The sequence below is a fragment of the Haliotis rubra genome, unplaced genomic scaffold (assembly GCF_003918875.1).
Source record: "Haliotis rubra isolate DU_JTF1 unplaced genomic scaffold, ASM391887v1 Scf1872, whole genome shotgun sequence".
Lineage (NCBI taxonomy): Eukaryota > Metazoa > Mollusca > Gastropoda > Lepetellida > Haliotidae > Haliotis > Haliotis rubra.
Genome location: NW_025765861.1, coordinates 54,220 through 79,296, shown reverse-complemented (window position 1 = coordinate 79,296; position 25,077 = coordinate 54,220). Strand labels below are relative to the sequence as shown.

At 38.4% G+C, this 25,077-nt stretch overlaps 1 long non-coding RNA gene across 1 annotated transcript; it reads right to left on the bottom strand.

The window, feature by feature from the left end:
* Window positions 1-248: 248 nt before the first annotated feature.
* LOC124274076 lies at window positions 249-16,924 on the bottom strand. Its single transcript, XR_006897847.1, has 2 exons — window positions 16,883-16,924; window positions 249-338 (listed from the first exon to the last, which is right to left on the bottom strand). It is a non-coding gene; the product is annotated as an uncharacterized LOC124274076 (long non-coding RNA).
* Between the last annotated feature and the right edge of the window lie 8,153 nt (window positions 16,925-25,077).

Sequence of the window (25,077 nt, the reverse complement as noted above, 5' to 3'; positions counted from 1 at the left end):
GAACACTCGTTTGCATCAACAATATTTTTCAAAAGACGGCTTTGTCTGTGTCAGTAAATTTACATTTCATAAGCAGTACAAGCTCGTTCCAAGTCATGGTTGAATTTATATTAAAGACTGCAGGAAACATATCTTCCTAACATAATAGTCATCCTTTAAAGATGTGAAATTTGCAACTGCATTTTTCTGCAATTCGCCCAAAAAAACAAGAGAGCTACATTTCTCTTTAGTTTTTATTAAATTTAATTTATTTTTTGGTGTGCATTAACAAACATAATACGAAAATTTGATAACTGACGCTAACCGACTATTTTGATGACTGATCGGTTGTAATGAACCTATCATCAATTATGAGATTTCCAACACAAGTGGGCAATACCGTGATATACTGCTTGGGATCAAAGTATTCCCTTCATCCGTCTCGATTAGGAATTGTACAGCAGTAGAAACACAAACATTCTTATAGACAGAGTGCATGAGTTTCACCGTGGTCTTGATCATAAAGAGTAACCTAGTGTGGTATAGCTACTGTGATGTGACTAGTGTGGTATAGCTACTGTGGTGTGACTAGTGTGGTATAGCTACTGTTGTGTGACTAGTGTGGTGTAACTGGTGTTTTGTTACAATTCTGGTGTTACTACTGTTTCTGTTCCCAAGACTCTGCTGCACTTTCCCCAGGGGTGTACATGGAGGTGCAGCATCCTGACCAAGGCGGCAGCAAAGAGGCTGAGGAGGAGGCAAAGGCTCATCACGAGGAAACTCAGGAGGAAGCGGATGGTGAACAACTGACAATTAATCCATTGTGTAAGAGTACGGATACGTTTTCGTATACGATTTCGTATTTTCCGTTAGTGTCATTTTCAAAAACTGACAGACAGTAAGTAGGTTTGTTTGACAATGTTGGTTGAGTTACTAGTATTTACGATGATAATTTGCAAGAAATCTGACTAGCCCTTATTTAAGCCAGCGTTCGAAATTACCGTCGGTCCTTAGGCCCGAAGCCGACTGAAAACCACTCGGACCCGCAGCTTTTGTTTTGTACAGGTCCTTTTGGTTGACACCTTTTTCATCTTCAATAACTAAGAGCATTATTTTTCAGAAAATATCATTCAGTAATTTTAGTCTTTATCTCGATCAACATGTGAAACGACTATCGTTTTCGAGGAAGCGATGTAGCTTACAGACTTTTCAGAAGACATGGATGTTGATTTTGTTGTAAATGAAGACGAGTCAGTCACTAGAGTTAGATTAAACTCTTTAACTCAGGTTGACAATTGTCACATTGTTTGCTTGCTTGGAATTGCTTATAAATATTGGGCCTACACATTCTGATCAGGACCCACAACGTTTCATGGTTCTGGGCCCCTAGGGCCTGCAGTTTTTTCGGGTTAAGGGCAAACACTGATCTAAGCCAAATTACCTTCCTGAATACCACTCAAGTGAAAAGTAGTTTTTGTATTATGTTGATGACAGGTAGGACATAGCTCCTCAGTACATGAAATATAATCGTTTATTAGATGGCATAAGTACATTCGTATTTCGCTGGTCAAGGGAAAGACATGCAAGGCATGTTTAAAGATCACATATACTCTAGGGGGTTACAAATACATAAATCACTAACTGGCATCGCTATAAACGAAACCCCGTCATTAAAACTACTCACTTCGGCCTTTAAATAACGTAAATCGACTTTTTTGATAACAGTGCACAATTCTCACCCGCGAACGAAATTTCAACCAATCAGAGCGGGGCGTCTCTGTCATGTCATATGAGGAATAGATATGAGGGCCGATGCAGAATTCATCTACATTTCAGGGGGTAAATTGTCTTGTTTACAGGTTTGTATAAACCTGAAATCGTGACAACTGTTGTCGAAAATAAAAGCTATATGTTCTCACAATCTACTGTCATTTAATTTTGTCTCCTGCTTTGCCTAGTTTCCGAGTTACAACTTGATTTCATGGACGATTCTGTCAAAATCGCTTGGTGTCGTTAGGCCTTATTTGTATAATGACTGATCCAAATTGATCCTATTTCTGTGTTTTTTACCTCGATATTTAATCATGTCATGTAAACATCTGTTTGTATTCTCAAAACAGTGTCGGCCCATATGTTTTCACATGCAATACAGCAATTAATACTCCTTTGTTGGTATAAACCTACACATGTTATTTGTCATCATTCACTTGATGGTCAGTTAATGAATTTAAAACAGGTATAATTAGTGGTAACACACTTAGATTACCTGACAAAGGTTCCCATTTGGCATTTCTTGTGTCTGGAGTAAATATTCAACATTATAAACATCGATCAAAGGATTAACCGATAACACGCTGATTGATTAATTACTTTTATCTTACCAGCGGATTTGTCAAAAGGTAGTGTTTATGTATGTAGATTTACTAATCTATACTGAATACACTCTGTCGTGTCGGTGTCTGCGTAAAAACAACGTCCTTCTTTCAAAGGATTAACCGGCAATACATTGATTGATTGCCCATTATTGGCTAACTAAATTACTGTTTTTAAAGAAAGGCGGACATTATGCAATTAGTTGCCAGGTGTGCTATCTTGGGTGACTAATGAGACTATACACCAATGTGAAATACCTGAAACGATGCATCACTTTTTCGTATATTAAACTGTTAAAAGACACATCACTTGGAACAGCTGCAGATGAATGGCATATCACTCGTTTTTTTGGATATTGATGGATACATTCCTCGAACAAGGTAATAGCCTGACAGTGTTCCTATAACTTTAATCTGTTTTAATTTTAATATTTGCATTTTGTTTTTATTCATGTGTCGTAGCATTCAACAGAATCATTATTTTCGCCGTGAAGTGTAATGAGACAGACAACATACACTAAGGTGTGTGTGCGAATTATGATTCACATTGGCAAACTATCAAATGTCTAGATATTACAGTTCTGTTATAAATTCACTATAAGTATCAGCAGATCGTCTGCTTTTTATTTAGTTTCAAAATGCATACAAGTATGATAATAAACTAATTAGGATTATAAGAGCAAATATAAAGACGTACATTGACTAGTATCTACATACTGGTGAGTGGACATTAACCATGGGAATGTAGCAAGAAATTTATCGCGCAGTATTGTCACTTCGACCCCCACCTCGCTTCCGTGGAAGAAATCGTTATGTTATAAATTGTGTCATCCAAAACCCTTTTGGTTATGATTCAAATACATATTTAACTACGAGAAGAAAGTAGTTTTGATTTTCTAACTTGATGAAAACAAACCATAATCTCATTAATTCTAACAGACTTTAGCCCGTGACATCACGATTTTCAAAAATGGCGGCGCCCTGTCGCGAACATACGCCAGTCTGAGGATAAATGCTATTTAGGTTTGTTTTCACCGAGTTACAAAATCAAAACTACTTTCTACTGGTAGTAAAATATGTATTTGATTGATGGCCAATAGGATTTTGCGACATAGCTTATAACATAACAATTTCTCTCCTGGCAGCGAGGTGGGTGACAATATAATACTACTTACAATATTATTGTTACTTCGACCACAACCTCACTTCCGAGGAAGAAATCGTTATGTTACAAATTGTGTCATGGAAAATCTTTATGGTCATCAATCATATACATATTTTACTACAACTAGTAAGACCTACAGAGTTACACGCCCCTATCAACAATGTCACGGAACACAGCAGCTGAGAGAATTTAGGTAATTATCAAACTGCCTCGTGAAATTTGACGACTAACTGTCAATACTACTTTATAAGGGACTAGAGCATCTATATGAACTAATTATGATAGACCTATCGCTCTACAGAACGAGGATCGGGCTCTTTACGCACCCGAGGGGTAGCCGACAGGTCGGCCATTGTGACTCCTACACCCCATACACCGCCAGCTCTGATGTACCCGGCAGACTGACTCTCTGTGCTGTGCTATTCTCTATACATCTCATCTTGTCCTTTTCCCTTGTGCGATATGTGGAGGTTTGTGCTGATACCGGGCGTCTTGAGGTGATCTACTGACTGGGGAAAATGTTTGTTTACATTTGTGCGACAATAGTGATGTCACAGATAGCTCAAGACTGACCAGTGTTTTGTGCTATAAACATCTGATAACAGCAACTCTCCCAGTAAAGAAACTGATTCCTTCAACGTTACATCTGTCAGGAGATATAGAACTCAATCCCGGTCCTATTGATTGTCTAGATGAGATGAGGAGGGACATTGTGAAACAGATAAAGGCGAGTGAGGATAAATGATCTAGGGATATAAGATCTATCAAAGATGACATTAGAGACATGAAATCTGACATCCACGAGCTCAGAGAGGACATAAACACTAGTAAACAAGAGCAGGATGTGATGAAATTAGATATTGAGGCTTTGAATGACAGGACAGTGGGTATTGAGAAGTATTTGGAATAATTAGACACTAAACTGGAGGATCAAGAGCAACGTAGCAGACGAAACAATGTCGTGCTATATAATGTGCCTGAGAGCGGTCAACGAGAGACATACACTAAGAGTAAGGATAAAGTTTTGACAGTTCTCAATAAGGCCAGGTTAGTGAAGAATCTCCCACCTTTAGTCCTGAGAGATATAGAAAGGGCACATAGACTGTCTACTAAGAAGGGTGACAAGGCTAGGCCCATTATAGCTCGCATGTGTCATTGGGAGGATAAGTGGCAATCGGTGAAAATGAGGAGTGTTCTGAAGGACCAGGGGGTGGGGATTGCTAACGACCTCACAACTTACCAACGCAAGGAACTTCAACGACGACGCAGTGAAAACCGTAACATACGTTACTATTTCAAGGGTAACAAACTGATGGAAGCACCCTGGGACGACCCGGATAGGACGACAGACACACCTGCACCCACCCAGTCTCCCCTCACACCATGCTGGGAACACCTCGCGAGAGCGTAGCAACAGCCAAGGTCGTCCCTGTCGTGGTCTCAGGTCGGATTCGCGTCGCCCTCCAAGGGAACACTCCCACTAGGGTGGGGCCAAGGCCACGATTATCGTAAACATTTTACGGCGCATCGGAAACGACCGGAGCAGAAAGATGTGACCTCTGCAACTGTTAACAATACATCGGACTTTGTAAACTTTGTGTTTTGGAATATTGAGGGATAACACACAAATTATATGATAATGATTTTATTGATTATATCAAATCATTTGATGTCATTTGGAATTAGTGAAACTTGGAGGAGAATATAGATATCCATAATATTTTCCTTGATTTTGAGGTGATTGTAAAAGCAGCAGATAAAATATCTACCCGTGGAAGACTTTCCGGTGGGATATTAGTCTTGATACGTGACCAGTTTTGTAAATATCTGAAATGGACTAAAACAACAGAAAACGCTGTTTTTATACTATTTGATCGTGCATTATTTGGTCTGGACAGAGATATCCTCTACGCATGTGTATACATTCAACCAGAAGGCTCGTCATGGTACGATAAACAATATCCACATTGTAAAAATGGAATAATTTTATTTCAAGATTCATTATTAGATGTTGTATCTCATCTACCAGATGTTTATATTCTCTGTGGTGGTGATTGTAATGCTCGAACTGGCACAAACCTGGACTTTGTAGAGGATGATTTATTAGAATACACAGAAAATCAAAAAGAATCCTATTGGGACTTTTAATTGATTTTTTAATCTAAAACGTTTTTCCGCCGACAGAACTCTAAACAATTTTGGTAAAACCTTACTAGATCTATGTTCTACCATGAATATCCATATTATGAACGGGCGATGTGGCAGCGACCTAGAAACTGGGGATTTTACGTATATAGGCAATAATGGTACAAGCCTAATAGATTACATTATCTCATCATCGATATTATTTGACTTTGTTGGTGCTTTTAGCATACAATCTCGTATCGAGTCAGATCATTTACCAATAACACTATCAGTAAAGACAGATCATGTTAGATATTATGACGGGTGTGACACACATCCAAATAATGCTTATAAGTTCTTCTGGGAAAACGATAAAGCTGAACAATTTAGAGAGAATCTGTTTTCGGATCATGTTCAATCATTACTTGATAAATCAGTTGATAATGCATTCACAAATATTGATGACAGCATTAAATATGTCACTAATGCTCTCTGTTTAGCTGCGGAAAATATGAAAAGAAAAATTGGTACATCAAAGAAAATATCAAACAAATGGTATGATAGTGCATGTGAGAAACTTAAAACTAAACGTTGTAACCTATTAAATAAGTTTAGAAAATCGAAAGATAACAGGTCATTTGAAGAATATTGTCAGATAAGAAATGAATATAATGTAGTATGTAAACAAAAGCGACTTGATTACTTTAAAGAAAAGCGGTTAGACATAGAAAATAGCATATGGGACTCAAAAATGTTTTGGCTTAAACTGAAAACTTTGAACACTTCTATCGTAGCAAAAAACAATATTAGTATGAATGAGTGGCATCAACATTTTAGAAATCTTCTCAACTTAGAAACGGATAATAATACTGATAACTTTGTTGACGACGCAAATCCATCAACGTCTCCTGACCCTAATTTTGCGCTAACAGAGGATATGCTGGACTCTCCTATTAGTAGGGACGAGATTCTGGACAGCATTAAATGCTTAAAACCCAATAAATCACCAGGTACTGATGACGTAATACCCGAGTTAATTAAGAATTCGGCAGATATTTTAGCACCATATTTAGAATTATTATTCAATATAATATTAGAAAATGGTAGTTTTCCAACTTGTTGGACAATCGGCATTATTGTCCCGCTCCATAAACAAGGAAGTATCGATAATCCAAATAACTATAGAGGCATTAATCTTTTGAGTTTTTTTAGTAAGGTTTTCACTTCTATCATTAACAGAAGATTAGTAACTTGGGGAGAGACATTGAATAAAATAAATGAATCTCAGGCAGGTTTTAGACATTGATATACGACTACTGACAATATGTTTATATTGCAAAGTAGATACCTCAACATCAAAGGTGGTAAACTGTATACACTTTTCGTTGATTTCGAAAAAGCATTTGATTCAGTTGATAGACAAAAGCTATGGTCTATTTTTAATACCCATGGTCTAAGTCCTAAAATGAAAAAAATTATTCATAATATGTTTGAAAATGTTAAAGCTTGTGTTAAGAATAACAATGAATTCTCAGACTCGTTTGAACTACAAATCGGGGTAATACAAGGCTGTATACTTAGCCCATTTTTATTCTCATTTTTCATAAATGAATTAGCAACCCAAATTGAAAACAATTGTGAGTATTGAATACAGTTACACCCTGACCTAGTACATATTTTTTCTTCTGCTTTTGCAGACGATATCGTGCTATTCTCAAGCACTGTTGCAGGTTTACAAAGACTTATACAAGAACTTGAGAATTATTGTGACCAGTACAAATTAGCTGTAAATAGAAATAAAACTAAAGTAGTAGTTTTTAAAAAAGGGGGACGTTTATCAAAAACGAGAAATGGTTGTATAAAGGTGAAGAATTAGAATGCACCAGTTCGTACAAATATTTGGGAATGTTCTTTAGTAATTGTTTATCTTGGACAACACATGTTAATTACGCTTGTTTGCAAGCACAAAAGGTCATGATAGGTATCTTTAAACAATTAAATGTACTTGGTGACATAAATATAAGTTCATACTTTAAAATATTTGATGCCAAAATTAAACCAATTCTATTGTATGGAGCCGAAATATGGGGTTTGAATTATTACAGTGATATTGAAAGAGTTCAATTGAAAACATGTAAAAGATTTCTTGGTGTTAAATCCAATACGATGAATACAATGGTGTATAGAGAATGTGGTAAATACCCGATGCACTTACTTACAAATATCAGAGTTATAAAATACTGGTTAAAATTACTGAAGATGCCTTCTTATAGGCTACCAAAAAAATGTTACAATATGATGATGCTATTCGATAAAAATGGACACACAAATTGGGTTTCTGCTGTTAGACATTTTCTATTCTCGAAAGGGTTTGGTTTTGTATGGAACGATCAGTATGTTGATTCTGAGGGTAAGTTTATTTTAGAACTAACACAAAGATTAAAAGATATCTATTTGCAAGAATGGTTTGAAAAGATATCACTTTCCAGTAAATGTCTGTATTATAAGATGTTTAAATGTACTTTTGACTCCGAAACTTATCTTTCATGTCTAAACGTAAAAAAATATAGGATAGCGTTAAGCAGATTGAGATGTTCTTCACATGATTTATCTATCGAAAGTGGAAGATTTAAAAATGTCAAAAAAGAAAATAGAACTTGCAAACTATGTGATCTTAACCAAATAGAAGATGAATATCATTTTCTTTTAATTTGCCCTGCTTATAATTCCATCAGAAAGTTGTATATTAAGAAATATTATTGTGCCCATCCAAACCTTTATAAATTCTCAGCATTGTTGAATAACAAAACCCATACTATACTTCAAAACTTGTCCATGTTTGTTTACTATGCCATGTTGTTTAGGACAGAATATATCTCAGAACACAATGTAACCTAAAGTTGATTATTTTCCCTTCTTCATGTATATTATCCATGCATGTAAATATTGATTTATAAATGCATTGTACTACAGGCCTGTGACCGGAAATAAATATATAAGTAGTTTTGATTCTTTAACTTCCGTGAAGCGATCTGAACACAAGTAAGATATCGTTTCAGGCTTCCACAATGCTCGCTTCGCACTCACAAACATAACCCATTTAGCAGGAACTGCAGGGTTCTGTGGAAATCTGTGCATGGTGACACCATCGCCAGACCCCTAGGAGCAATTGACGACAAAGCAACGATTTGGCATGTCGTCGTTGATGTCGAGAAACCATCAAAATGATGAGCGTGCTACACACTTTCTATACAACTAACTGAAAATCGTTCCTCATATGACGTCACTGCAGTGCTCTGGCGACAGAGTTACGTAACCTGTCTGTGGTTTCGTTGGCGGGCGAGAGTGAAGCAGGCGACTTTTTGGCAACTTTTAATCGCTCGGTATTAATTAACCACAAGTTTTTTAAAAATGAATTTGGTGTTCCGCATAAGTCTAACCACAAATCTTTCATATGTAATAGATAAAAGAGTAAAAAACAAACAAAGTTTATTTGTTCTTTAATAAAATGTTCACGGTCTCTTTCAAGCGGAGACAGAGAAAATCGTCACCGAAATATACTCTCAACTTCAGAAGCCCCGCTCATCACATAAAGGCTCAACCGTCAGCGACGATGTTCCGATTGAGGTCATTGATGACCACTCCGCTGAGGATGCTTTCCGTGATGTCGGTAAGATGAAATGACGAGGATTAATTCAATATTCTCATCCGCCGTCTGGGCTGCTTTCAGATGAACTGCGTGTAGATGTGCGGGGCAATGGTCTCAACTGAGTGCTCACCAGGGCCCTGATCCACAAAGCATTCGTAACGTTACGAAGTGTGGTAACCCTACAGTTTACCACAGACTTACGAATGTCTAAGGGCTACGAACGCTTTGTGGATCGGGGCCCAGCGTGACAAATATTGGATTTCACTCTGTATTTGTTTATGCTAACATGTTTACAAGTGTATTTTCGAAAACATCCCAACCGATTCTAGATTCATCGGCAACGTTTCAGAATTATCATCAACGATTTCATGTAAAACTGATATCAGTGATCATGAATATGTTATTTTTGAAATTCAATACTCCCAGTAATTATCCGATTTTCATATTTCAAAACATACAGCAAATAACGCTGTGAATCGCGATTTCGTACTGTGTCAAAAATGGCGACATTTTCGATGAAGCCTATTTTGAAAGGTCATTTTCAGCACTTGAACTTTGTCTGAACTAATAGTGGATGGTATCAAGAAACAGGAAATTTCCCGCTGAATTCGAAACTGTGATGTTTATTTGTGTGCGTGGGATATTTTTATTTTAATTGGACTTGAAAATGAGGGTTGAGGGGGAAGGACATATAAGTTCTTCACGGATCGTTTGGTAAAGCTACCCCAAACTTAGTCGGACAGATACAGTGAAACGTGTTATTCTTGGTCCTTGGTCGAAAAGATGACGTAAATGTCCATTAAACTGAAAAGTTAAATCTTCAAGATGAAGTTACATTCGCCATATCTTGGCGCACTGTTTACCAAGGGAGACAACTCCCAGTTGACTAAAAGTATTACCGTGAACTAACCGAAACGAAATTAAATCACGTAATGTGACATCTCCCCTCTTTGAAATGTTAATGAAAAGAAATGTCAATTAGTAATACTGAAAGTGTCAATCGGTAATACTGGAATTAAAATGTCTTTGATTGCGTAAAGCTTGAAGCTTAAAGTCATAAATCAAGTTTCACAGGGGCCACAACTCTTCTTCCTGATCTGGTCACCATATGTCCTTATGCTTTCGGAATCATAGGTTCGTCAAAGGAAACACTTCGAGTTCTAATAGTTGAACTGTTGGGACTAGGTGAAGGTTTAGTCTCTATGGAAACAGGTGTCTCCTGATCCATGTCTAAATCAGGCTGAAACTTGAATGTTTCTCCAGTTGTTCGAATGTGTCGTCGGTTGCGGCGATAGTGTTGCCCTGATTCTCCAATAACAACATATGATCTGGGGTGTTCACTAAGGGGTTGTTTGATGTGTGCTGGCTCCCAACGCTTAGTTACTGGATCCTGTATCCTTACACTTTGTCCAGGTCTGAGTTCGGACATAAGACTACTTGCTGTGTCATGGTTAGCAAGCACTCTATCTCTCCGTTTTTGAATTTTTTTAACTGTGTTCTCGTTCATTTCGTGTCTGTTCACGACTGGCAGGTTTGACTGTGTTTTTCGATTGAAAAACAGTTCAGCTGGAGATGGAATTCCAGGAGCAAGTGGGGTTGTCCTCACACATAGTATTGCCATGTGTTCATCTTCTCCAGCCTCTAGTGCTTTCTGTGGGGTATGTTTCGTTACACCTTCATAACGTTCAGCCTTGCCATTGGCTTGGGGATGGTGTGGGCTACTTGTCTCATGTTTGAAACAATACTCTTGACTGAAACTGGCAAAGTCATTGGAGCTATATTGTGGCCCATTGTCACTTATGAGAACATTTGGCACTCCATATTCTCAGGATATAGATTTCAAGTGACTGATTACACTTGTTGAGGTAGTGGACTTCAGTTTTCGTATGATAGGGAAAGAGCTGTAGCAGTCGACAAGCAACAATTAATTGGTTCGATTCAACACAAACAAGTCAGAACCAACAACTGTCCATGGTTGTGCTGCGTCAATCTGAATCAATGGTTCTTTTTGTTGTGATCTCTGATTCTGTTGGCAAACAGAGCACTTCTTGACCATCAAGTCAATGTCAGAATTAATACAGTTCCAAAATACTGACGCTCAGGCCCTCAATCGACACTTTTCAATGCCGTGGTGACCAGCATGTATTCGATCAAGAACCTCTGCCTGTAGCTGCTTTGGTATAATAACCCTGTCACCCTTCAATAGGATGCCATCATAGATAACGATTTCGTCACGATAGTTCCGAAAGTCTTGGGTTTCAGCACTACACTGATTCCTTGAAGTTGGCCATCCAGTCATGACAGTTTTCTTCAAAGCTACTAGCTACTAGTCCTGGTCATTACATTCTTTGATTTGTTGTAATCTTGACTGTGAGACATTGACTACTTCATGGATGGTAATGTCCATGTCTGGTATTTCCACACCACTGACAGGAATCCTTGAAAGAGTGTCAGCAGTTGGTATATCCTTTCCAGGAACATACTTCACCTCAAAGTCATATCTCTGTATGCGTAGCAGCATCCTCATCAGTTTTGGAGGAGCACTCGCCAAGCATTTCTTCGTTATGCTCTCCAACGGTTTATGATCCGATTCAATGACCACATGTCTGCCATAAACATATGGGTGAAAGCGTTCTAGACCAAACACAATTGCAAGCATTTCCCTCTCAATGTTGCAATAGTTGCTTTCTGTTTCAGACAGACTTTTGCTAGCATATGCTACTGGTCGTCCATTTTGGAACATCGAAGTAAGTCAATACATCAGTTGAAAGAAGAATATCTTTCAAGTTTTGGAATGCTTTTTGGTGTTCTGGACCCCAAGTTAACTCTATGTCCTGTTTTGTGAGGTCACGCAACGGTGCTGTGGTGGTTGCAAGGTTGGGTGTGAAACGGCTTAGGTAGTTCGCTGTACCTAGGAATGACTGCACTTCACTGACCGACTTTGGGGCTTCCATGTTCACAATTGATGAAATTTTGTCCGGATCTGGCTTCAGACCATCCTTGCTGATTAACGTTGCCGAAAAATTTCACACTGTCCTGTTTCACATCACATTCGTCGGGGTTCAGTCTCAGACCAACTTGCTCTGTCCGTCTGAGCATAGCAGTTAAGTTTGCATCATGGTCTGCATCATTTTCACCATGCACAATAATGTCATCAGTGATCCCAATCACACCGGGTAGACCTTCATGTCTGATCAATCTTCTTCTGGAAGACATCCTGTGCTGAGACCAGACCAAAGGGTAGCCGCTTGAAACAATAACGACCGTATGGTGTATTGAACGTCGTCAAATGTTTTGATTCAGTGTCCAGTTTGACATTCCAATATCCAGAACGCGCGTCAAGCTAACTGAATACTTTTGCTTTGGATAGAGAGGGTAAAACATCAGTCCTTGTGTAATGATGTTCTCTCTTGATCAACTTGTTTAGATCGTGTGGATCTAGACAAATTCTGAGATCTCCATTAGGTTTTGTGACATAAACTAGACTGTTAACCCAGTCGGTAGGACAGTCTACTTTCTCAATGACATCAAGATCTGTCATTCGTTCCAGTTCTTTCTTCAAAGGAATTTTGAGTGATTCTAGGATGCGTCGTGGAGGATGAATAACTGGTTCTGCATCAGCTCGCAACTCTGTGTGGTAGTCACCTGGAAATAACCCTACTCCTTGAAAACATTTTGCAAATTGATCTAACATATCCTGTTTTGGATCTCCTTTCTTGCTACCAAATGATGAGCACTTTTGATCGCACCTTGTGTCCCTGTGAAGGTCTGAAATGTCACTAGTTTTATGACATGTGTTGCAATGAGAATATTCACAGTTCAGTTTCACAATCCCAAGGTCAATGCATGTACGTAGTCCAAGCATTGTATTTCCGTTGGCTTCTGTCACATGGAATTCACACTTTGATGACTTATCCCTATGGCTACAGTTCAATTCACATGTTCCCAACTGTTTGATAGGATAACCTCCGTAAGCTTTCAGCTTTATGTTTGTCGGTTTGAGATGCTTCTCATAGTCACATTCAGAGTGTTGCTGTGGTACAAATTCCTTGTAGACTCTGAGAGGATTTCATTTGAATGAGCACCAGTGTCAATTTTACACCGGACTGTATGACTGATGTCATTGAATGTAATGATAACGTTCGCAAAAGCTTGATTCCTTGGACCATCATTGTAGATTGATTCAATGATTATACTGTCACAAAATTGTTCATCTGTATCACATTTCTCATGTTCAATGTCTATAGTGTCCAACACAAAATCCTTGAAATCGTCTGTCATGTCATTCACATTTGTGTCTCCATTGTCATTGTTTGTCAGCTCATGCACCTTCTTATTGTGTCTGGCTTGAACTTGTCTTCTGCGTAAATGTGATCGTCCTCTTGACTGAGATCTTGTGTTTGTTGTCTTTCGTCCTCGTTCGTTACTGTCTGTGTTAAACTTTTGCTTGGAAATGCACATAATGGCCCAGTGATCCTGTTTTTTACAGAAAGAACATGTCGAGCCTTCTGCTGGACATTTAGCATCACGTCCTTGATCTAGTCCACAATTCCAACATTGTCCCGTTTTGAAAGGAGCTTTCTTGTAACGTGTGAAGAACTGTCTATTGTCCTTTTGTTCACTGTTCTTTGTCGCTGTGTGAACAGTTTTGGTGTCTTGAATGTTGTTCATTTGAGTCATTGTTGCTTCGTACGTTCGTACAATTGTCATGGCTTGAACTAAGGTAAGAGTGTTGTCTTTGGCAATTAGTTTTCGCTGAATGCTTTCATTATTCACTCCTGCAATGAGACTGTCAAGCAACTGATCGTTTGTGTCTGTGTACTCACATTCGGCTGCAATGAATTTTCGCCCTGGTGATAAATGCATCCACTGTCTCTGAAAATTCTTGTTTGAGAGCTCTGAGCTGAAATCTAGCTACTCTGAAGTTTGATTTGGGTTTCACATATCTTTCGAATTTAGTCCAATGCACATCTAACTTCCCTTTATCTTCCTCCTAAAGATTCCATCCTTCTAGAATATCCATACCTTCTTCACCAATCCATAGCATGAGATATTGAACTTCTGTTTTGTCAGCCAATGGTCCATCAAAAATAAATTGACATGTTTGTTTAAATTTACGAAATGCTTCTGGTAAATTACTGGATTTTAAGTCTAAACTCGAAATTGGAATACCTGTGAGTTCTGCCATGATTTACAAATTATGTCCCGTATAGTTCACCATACATCCGATGTCGCCAGAGAGAGAAAGTTGAATTTCACGATTCTCGCCCTCAAGATGAGGAATCGGCTGAGTTAATGTCACTTGTAATGCCAATGATCACTTTTCGATCATCAAACACGTAGGAAGCGTCGTGAAAGCTTGAGAATGTCCGTTATCGCTTTCTGTCATTTTTCACACACACACACCACGTGAAAGTCCATTCACCCGGCGCGGGCAGTGCACTTTATATTGCCCTGAAAGTGGGTTGTCGTCCAGTCCTAACGAATGCGTGTGGCTTCGCTTGTTCTGACACCATGTTATGCTTGGTCCTTGGTCATTACATTCTTTGATTTGTTGTAATCTTGACTGGGAGACAGACACAGGCTTGGATATAAATTAGAGACACAACACATGTTCAATACAGATGAATCGTGTCTTAAGTCTATGCTGAAAGAGTCCCTTAGTCCGACTACATCATAAGAATTCGTTTAATTTCATCATAAAGTCATTCAAACATGATAGCCATCAAAGTCATCGTGGGAAGAATTGTTGCCCATCACCTGATACACAGCAAATTCACAAAAACCATCCTTGCGCTTCATCTGCATATGCTTGGGCGAGTTAATGAGACGGGTGGTCAGGTTCTGTGACGGCTGATTGTGTGGATTTGTAGCTAGAGGACCTGGCACGGATCGTTTTCCACAAATACCAATCGAGGGTTATATGCCAAAACTTCCACATCCCAAAACTTCCACATCCCAATACAACCACACATTGTTAAAACAACAACTGCTCATCACCCCTCTTTAGGTAATAGGATAGCCCGGGAAGTGCACTGAACTGAAACAACAGATAATGCTACTTCACCTGACTTAGGAGAGTAGAGATTTTAGTAGAGAAGAAAGCAGTTAGTTAATATATCTGAAATTTTAATAGTAGCCAGTTTTATATGTTTACTTTAAAATATGATTTAATGAAATTTGTCAGTCAAATATTTCAGAATGTTTAAAGAATATGTAATAGGTAAAAGATTGCGTGTTACGGCAGTGACACTGTGTCGGTATATAATGTCATCACCGTAACGGCCCTATCACAGCCGTGTTGATCTACACCATACTCTTCAGAAGGCAGTACAGAGTGACCGGGTTATGACTGTCAAATGTGAAATTTTGGACACTATAGGACGCAAGTTCTATATAAATGTTCTACATAGACTGTTATATGTAACTAGAAAAGATATGTATTTTTGTTAATAACCCTGCCTTAACGAAATATATAATATATATCTAAGTGATTGTTTTTTTCATCACTGATTATTGGATTAAACCATTACAGACTGGGGTAGTCAGTATGCTAAAGTGTGTGCAGTCAACCAGAAATGTTGTTGTTACAAGCTGTGGAAGTTTTGGGATGTGGACGTTTTGGGAGGATACCCCAATCGAGTAGTCGTCTGGTCCAGTCATGATTATTAACAGGCCGCTGGTGTGAGACTCAAATTTGCCTAGTATGGTTAGAAACAAGGACACATGCGGTCCATATTGGTACATTCAAACACAGACAGAATGGTCATGCTCATAACTAGCATCGAACACAGGAGCAAAGATGACTCGGGAATCCGTGCAGAAAAGGACAGATTCAAAAACAGAATAGTTTGATCCATACACATATATAGTTTGATCCCTATACTAACAGTGAGTGAATAAGTTAAGTTTTACGCCACACTCAGCAATATTCCGGCTATATGACGGCGGTCTGTAAATAGTCGAGTCTGGACCAGACAATCCAGTGGTCAACATCATGAGCATCGATCTGCGCAATTGGGGAACCGATGACATGATTGTGTCAACCAAGTCAGCGAGCCTGACCACCCGATCCCGTTAGTCGCCTCTTACGACAAGCATGGGTTACTGAAGATCAATATTCTAACCCGGACTTTCACGGATTTATACTAATACAGAGTGATCATACACGTCTGTAGTTTGATTCATTCACGGTAAAATTTTTTAGTGGTGGTCCGATTAATTGAAATAAGCGAAGATTGGTCGCAGTGATTATACGACCAAGCATTCGATCATGTTTTCTCATAATCGAACACAAACAATTCTGGAACACTTGTTTTCATAAACAATATATTTCACAAGGTTGGTTTTGTCTGTTACATTCCACAAGCACTACAAGCTCGTTCCAAGTCATGATTGAATATATCTTAAAGACTCTAAGAAATTTATGTTCCTTACATACTTGTCATCCTTTAAATATATGAAATTTTGCACCAAAAAACCCTAAAGAACTACATGTTTTTTTCCTTATTTGAGCATTAACAAAAATAATCAGGAACATTTCATAAATGACGATAACCAATTATTTTCGATGATTGATCGGTTGTAATGAACCAATCATCAATAATGAGATTTTAACCAATTCCCAACACTAGTTGTTTTATCTATACGCGACTATAGTATGATCCATCTACAAACATAGTCTGGTCCACATGCATGTATTGTTTGGTCAATACACACAATCATATGGTTTAATGAATTCACAGATATGTTCTCTGCCATATCTTTCATACTAGTGTCATTATCCGAGTCTTTTAAGCTGTTTTGATGACATATGTGAATGAATTGGTGAGTTGGGCTTTACACCACCTTTAGCAATATTACAGCAATATCAGGGCGGGGAACACCAGAATTGGGCTTCACACATTGTATTCATGTGGAGAATCGAGTCCGGGTCTTCGACATAACGAGGGAACGCCTTAACCACTAGACTGACTGACAGACTGACTGAGTCTGGTTTTACGCCGCTTTTCGCAGTATTCCAGCAATATCACGGCGGGGGACACCAGAAATGGGCTTCACACATTGTACCCATGTGGGGATTCGAACCCGGGTCTTCGGCGTGACGAGCCAACGCATTAACCACTCACACTCACAGACACATATGTAGTTGCATAGTATTGAGTTAGTGAGTTTAGTTTTACGCCGCACTCAGCAATATTCCAGCTATATAGCGGCGGTATGTAAATAATCGAGTCTGAACCAGACAAGACAGTGATCAACAGCATGAGCATCGATCAGCGCAATTGGGGACCGATGACATGTGTCAACCAAGTCAGTGAGCCTGACCACCTGATCCCGTTAGTCGCCTCTTACGACAAGCATGGGTTACTGAAGATCAATTCTAAGCCGGACCTTCACGGGTCTTAACAAACAATAACAAAATCAGTCTCATGCCATGAAATCGTAGCCAGTTACATTTAACTCAATGATTTAAAAAATGAATTCTACCGTAGTCTTCATCGTCCTATTGTCACGATTCCAAATCATATGACAGTCAAGTCATTCCATTGTGGAATCTGGATGTGGGAGTTGGGGGAAACCCCTTCGGAAATATGGATAAGGTTGAATTAGTGTTGGGAATTGGTTAAAATCTAATAATTGATGATTGGTCCATTACAACCGATCAATCATCGACAAAATTGGTTAGCGTCATTCATCAAATGTTTCTGTTATTTTTGTTAATGCACAAAATTTGTTTTTTAAAATTCAAATTTTAAAGAAAGAAAGAAAGAGAGAAAAAACATGTAGTAACTTGGTTGTGTTTTTTTGCAAATTGCATAAAGTCCATTTGCAAATTTTGCATATTTAAATGATGATTAGTATGTTAGGAACACATATTTCCTGGATTCATTAAGATAAATTCAAGCATGACTGTGAACGAGCTTGTAGTGCTTATGAAATGTAAATTTAATGACACAGACAAAACCAGCCTTGTGAAAAATATTGTTCATGCAAACAAGTGTTCCAAGATTGGTCGTGTTCGATTACGAGAAAACATGTTCGATTGCTTGGTCGTTTAGTCACTGCGACCAATCTTCGATTATTTCAATTAATCGGACCACCACTAGGTTGAATACCTGGTGTCATCACTCCTTTTCACCTTTACTACTATACTGACGTACATAAGAAAGTACACACCTGGTGTTTGGTGACTATTCCCAATAGAACCATTAATATTTTGCTAGCAATGTTGTAATTGGGTACAATATCTGTGGTATTTTGGAAACACTTGCACAATGTTTGTGACAAGGCAGAATCAAAACAGTTTTTAAATATTAATGCTGTTTCCAAGAAAATATTTCGCCAAAAAATCAGGTACTTTCTTTTGAACGTCAGTATATTTTGACTGTAATGCCCATTACAATCTGTTTTGACAGATAATCGAGGCTGGTTATTATCCGTTGTTGACGGTAAAATATGTGAAATAGATATAATTTGCCATCGTTATACTCCTTTGTTGACGGTAAAATATCTGAAAGAAATATAATTTACCATTGTAATGATATCTAACCTGGTATTGACAGAAATCCGTCAATTGCAAAGTGGAGAATTATACACAGAAGTTCAGTTCAAATGAGGTACATTTCCAATGACTTCTTCAATTTGAAAAGTAGAATTACGTGTAAGATGTTTTTATGTCAGGTTTTGACGGATACGTCTGTTTGCTTTTTTGTGTGATTGTTCCTTGGATAAAATCTCAGTGTTTTGCTTTGTTGCGTGATCCATAATGATCATATCCTTATCGGGCAATCCCCTATATTGACGTAGAACAAGAACTGCTTATTTACAGACCGCCGCCATACGCTGTAACATTGCTGAGTGCGGCGATATTTACACCAGTCCGTTAAGCCCATGGCGACACAGTACATCTACCCGTAGGAATACTTAGCATGATCGGTTTAACCATAGCCTCGAAAATATGGGTGCGTATTCGGGTGTATATAATTAACTACTATTGTCTTCCCAGGATAAGGGCACCCGTACCTGGAACGTAGGTTGGGTTGGGTTGGGTGGGTGTGAGAGGAGTTGGGTGTCGTCATGGCAACGTTGTCATAAATGACACAATCGTCGCACTTTCACGGTACTTTTCTATCTTTGTGAGACAATTTTATATTATGCAGCACAGAGCATCGTTTCTATATTTTCCTGTAGCCAAAACGTATACCGGGAATCATACAACTGACTGACTGAGTATGGTTTTACGCCGCTTTTAGCAATATTCCAGCAATATCACGGCGAGGGACACCAGAAATGGGCTTCACACATTGTACCCATGTGGGGATTCGAACCCAGGCCTTCGGCGTGACGAGCGAACGCTTTAACCACTAGGCTACCCCACCGCCCCGGGAATCATACAAGAGTACCATTACTAGGCAGTGAGGGTACGACGGTTGTATATTTCAATTGTCCTACAATACTTCAAGTGAATGAGTATGGTTTTACGCCGCGTTTGCCAACATTCCAGAAACACCAAGGCGTGCACACAAGGAATGAACTTCGCAGGTCGTATCCATGAAGGCAATCGAACCCCGGACTGTGACGTGACTCTTACCACCAGACTACCCCTAATAAATCAAACCGGTGATACCCGTGAAGATCCGGGTTAGAATTGGTCACCAGCAACCCATGTTTTTCGTAAGAGGCGACTAACGGGATCGGGTGGTCAGACTCGTTGACATATGTCATCGTTTCCCAATTGCGTAGATCGATGATCGTGATGCTGATCACTGGATTGTCTGGTCCAGAGTCGATTTATTTACAGACGGCCGCCATATAGCTGGAATATTGCTGCGTGCGGAGTAAAACTAAACTCACTTACTCACTCAAACCGGTCACTGATAACTGCTGTTCAATAATGGGTTGTAGGTGAATAATTCGACCCAGTTCTTCTCGAATTTGCCAAACACTGTGGAAACACGAGCCATAATACCATAAGCAAATGGCAATCCAGATTGTGAGCAATCAGACATTGTTATGCTCAAAACTACAAAAAAGTGTTAAATTAGATCAATACCTAATCAGAATGAGCCATTGAGACATACCACGTTTCACAATCGTCATGATCCGAGCAATGACAAACACAAGACGAGTACAATACGTTCACGTAATCCACTTGTGATTCATTAATGGTCGTTCATTACAAAATGAAACAGGTTATATACACTGTATGGAGAAGATGAAATGATCGTAAGGCCCAAGGTAACAATGAAAACCCGTTATCCCAGTTTTAGACCCTCACAATTAAACTCTAACAAGCATGTATTAACAGAAGCCAAATAATATTTACGGTGTAATACTTAATTACATACCTTTTATCCAAGTTTTAGAGCCTCACAATTAAACTCTAACGATCATGTATTAACAGTAATTTGACATTTGACGAAAACCGCAAGTCACGCTAAGAACCCAAATAATATTTACGGTGTAATAAATAATTACATAACCGTTTTAAGGTATACGGCGTGGATATATAAGGGCATTAGGGATTGCCTAAGTCCAATTGTTGTTCTCGCCGTTACCTTGAATAGGGACATCGTTTAAGAGGCTTGTTTTGGCGACCGTATCCCGATAAATGTACTTATGTTCTGACCTCGGAATAGTATATTCAAACGCTCTGAAGGGACCGGTACTGTCGGATTCATTTTCTTATATTGTGATATAAACAACGAAAAACGCAAGTATATTTTTATCATTTTTATTGCCAAATACTTTAGTTCTATATCCAATACAATGTTGCTAAACTGTGAAGTGGAGAATAACATACATAACTTTCATTCAGTTGAGATAAATTTCCAAGTTCTTCTTCAATTTGAAAGTAGAAATTACGTTGAAGAATTCTTTATGCTCAGCGTGTCTGTGAATGAAATGTCCAAGGAAGTAATCAACATAATAACCAGGTTCTTGACTTGCATTACTTCTGTTGACAAGACAGTAGTAAAAGCCAAATGTCAGTATTGAAATGGGGCGGTGGGAGCCTAATGGTTAAAGCGTTGGCTCGTCACGCCGAAGACCCGGGTTCGAATCCCCACATGGGCACAATGTGGGAAGCCCATTTCTGGTGTCCCCCGCCGTGATATTGCTGGAATATTGCTAAAAGCGGCGTAACAGCAAACTCAGTCAGTCAGTCAGTATTGAAAATTAGATATACTTGATTCGATACCTTCAACTTTCATTGGACACCATTACTGGGTGTGAGTATTTGAATCAGAGAACTCAGAATATTAACTTGATTATAAAACAAATGGAATATTTTAGTAAAATCAAAATTGTTGTCCTCTGGCGACAAAGTGGAAGCACCTTTTACCTGCCTGTTTACTTCCAGAGACAATGCAACAGCCTCCACCCCCGTACATGGCGGTAAGTGTCAACTCCACAATAAATAATTGTACACATTGCCTTTATATTAATGTGTGCACTTTAGTGTTGGGAATTGGTTAAAATCTAATAATTGATGATTGGTCCATTACAACCGATCAATCATCGACATAATTGGTTAGCGTCATTTATCAAATGTTCCTGTAATTTTTGTTAATGCACACCAAAAAAATTCAAAATTTGTAAAAAAAAGAAAAAACATGTAGTAACTTGGTTGTATTTTTTGCAAATTGCATGAATTTTGCATATTTAAATGATGATTAGTATGTTAGGAACACATATTTCCTGGATTCTTTAAGATAAATTCAATCATGACTTGGAACGAGGTTGTAGTGCTTATGAAATGTAAATTTAATGTCACAGACAAAACCAGCCTTGTGAAAAATCTTGTTAATGCAAACAAGTGTTCCAAGATTGGTCAAGAAAACATGTTCGATTGCTTGGTCGTTTAGTCACTGCGACCAATCTTTGATTATTTCAATTAATCGGACCACCACTAGTGAACTTACATTCCGTTAAGATCCACACTCAGGATTCATGCCCAAATTAAAGCACTAACTTTATTACCCTGGTCTGTGGATCAGTATGCACTACAATCCAAGCTGCCTCCTCAGGCTCTAGCAGCTTAACAGTCATATGACGATCTCATCCAACCGGGTACCCACTCACTGCTGGGCAAATCTTGAACAAAGTCACTTGCCTAAGATGAGACCACATGTGTTACATGTGGTGTTTGTGGGACACAGTGCAACACACCACCACGATATATTCATATTTTTAGAAAGATGAACTGTATTCATTTTTCTACAATAAAATATCAAAATGCAGAATTAATATTGATATGTACCTAAGAGCCCACAAAGAACGAACGCCACACATATGCTTCTAAAAGAAAGATGGAATATCTTTTCCAACATAAATGAAAATACAGAAAATATAATATGCTGATAAGCACAGTTACATAAATCACATATTGATTACATAGTTTGTGCTTAGTGATACTCATCTAGGTGTAGGTGAAGTGACATCAAGCAGATGTTTTGTGACTATATGGAAAACTGTTTGTATTGTTCTTGCAGCAACAACAACCGCAGTATCCCCCGCAGTATCCCCCGGGGTATGTGCAACAGCAACCAATGTACCCACAACCCATGCAAGTGAGTTATTGTTCTCAGTATCTATTTTTACTATTTGAATATTTTATTACCGAAAAAAACACTTAAGAGCATATATTAAAAACAATTCATATACAATTCATATGCATGCGTCTTGGATAGACAAATGAATACAATTAATAATTCCTTATACATATATAAAGTTCCCTATGCATAAATAAGTGCATATAATAACAGGGAGATAAATAGAAACGATTATTAAAATTTGCTAGCATTGTTTTGTAACTGTATGATAAAATTTGACAATTTTTTTTATATCTAATGGCAGTTGAGGTGAAATTGGGTTTAACGTCGTGCTTGATAATATTTCGCTCATATGACGACGTGCATGCGTGTGTATGTGTATGTGCGGCTGCTTGTACTAGCCCAGAATGAAGCTGGTTTTATAGTGCTAGCCCACTGAGATACCATGCCGCAGTGAAGCATGAATACCCACTCAGACACAGTATACTGACTCCAAGCCGACCAGTCCTTGTTGTACCCATTAATGCCGAGCGCCAGGCAGGCACCAACAAGTACCATATTTTAACGTCTTTTGGGTATGACGCGGTCGGGGATCGAACCCGCGACCTTCCGCTCTCCGGGCGGACTCTCTAACCACTTCACCACGGAGGCGGTCTATATCTAATAGTAGTTGAGGAAAGAACAAAGGCTAAGTTAGATATGTTGTTAAGACTTTTTGTGGTGTGTATACCTTGTTCACGATGGGAATTTAGTGCTGGACATTTAAGAATATAGTGTAATTCATCAACGATTACATTTAAGTTACAAAGTGTACAATATCTTTCATCCCTCGGTATGCTTTGCCATCTTCCAGTTTCAATTATCAGGTTTAGATTTAAGGTTTATCATTATATAGCAGGAACGCATCAGTGAGTGAGTATGTTTTTTACGCCGCCTTTAGCAATAGTCTAGCATTATCACGGCGGGGAACTCCAGCAATGGGCTGAGATAGACTTAACGGTGTGAGGAATCGAATATATATTGTAGCATATAATTAAAGAAATTCATAATTATTTAACTGGATACAATCGCATCTTTCAAATAATTCGACATTAGATGTTGTCATCGTCTTCAACAATTCGATCCTCATCACGTTGACCTCATTAACATTATGCCTCAATTGATTTTGTTTGTAATGATGGGCGACTATCTATCATTGTATTTCTTACATGTAGGTCTCAACTGACCTTATATCTTTATCACGATGAAGGTATCAATTAGGAGATATACATACTGTGTTTGAAAATCAGAGGTATATAACGAAATTATAATAGCTCTAAATTGTATTTAAAATCCATTCCACCATAACCGCGTTATTAAGATTTAAAAAACAATTCATACTGTGTTGGAAAATCAGAGGTATATAACGTGATTATATACCTCTGAATGAGTTTGATTAATATGCAACGTAAAACACAACTTTGCAGATTCTGATACCTTTCGGTATGAACTTACCGAAACAAATCGTCAAAAATGCAAATTCAGCTTATAAAGTTGAAAAATAACGCGATGAAAAAAAACGCGCGAAATCGGAGTTCAAACGTTTCACTAATTTTCCCCAGACTTTTCTGGGGAAAACGGGTTTCAACAGCTGGGCTGCCCTCATAGCACGTGCGCAAGTAAATAGGTTCGCGCAGCTTGGAAGCGGGTTCTCGGGTGAATACTTGGTGAAGGCTTTGGTGTGAGCTATTTTTTCTAATGTTTTGTTGATATCTCACAGGCGCGAGCTTTTTATATGTCATGACAGTGAATTAACTGTTTATATCATTTCATTTGTCTATTTCACCACACGTTCTTCTTACCGAGACACTTTCTCAGTTCGATACTTAAAAGCAATGTCATTATTTAGCGTTGACAGAATTTCTAACTGTGATATAGAAATGTTGTTGTCACAGACAAAACTCAATGTCTTGTTTTATTGACACCTGTGTGTCTGCCTGCCTGTCTGCTAATGACAATATGCAATACACAGCTGCTATCACTGACCACATGCAATTTGAACTTAACGCCAATCAGGCTATACACCATAAACAAAATGCATTGATTTATGGCCCGAGTTCGGTCTCTGTCACATTATGTAATTACACAGACAGGCAGGTGTGATACTTGAACACATGACGTTATGATGTCTGTTGATTGCAAAATGTTATACACAAAAAATGAGCATGTATTTACAAAACCCAACATCTCTAT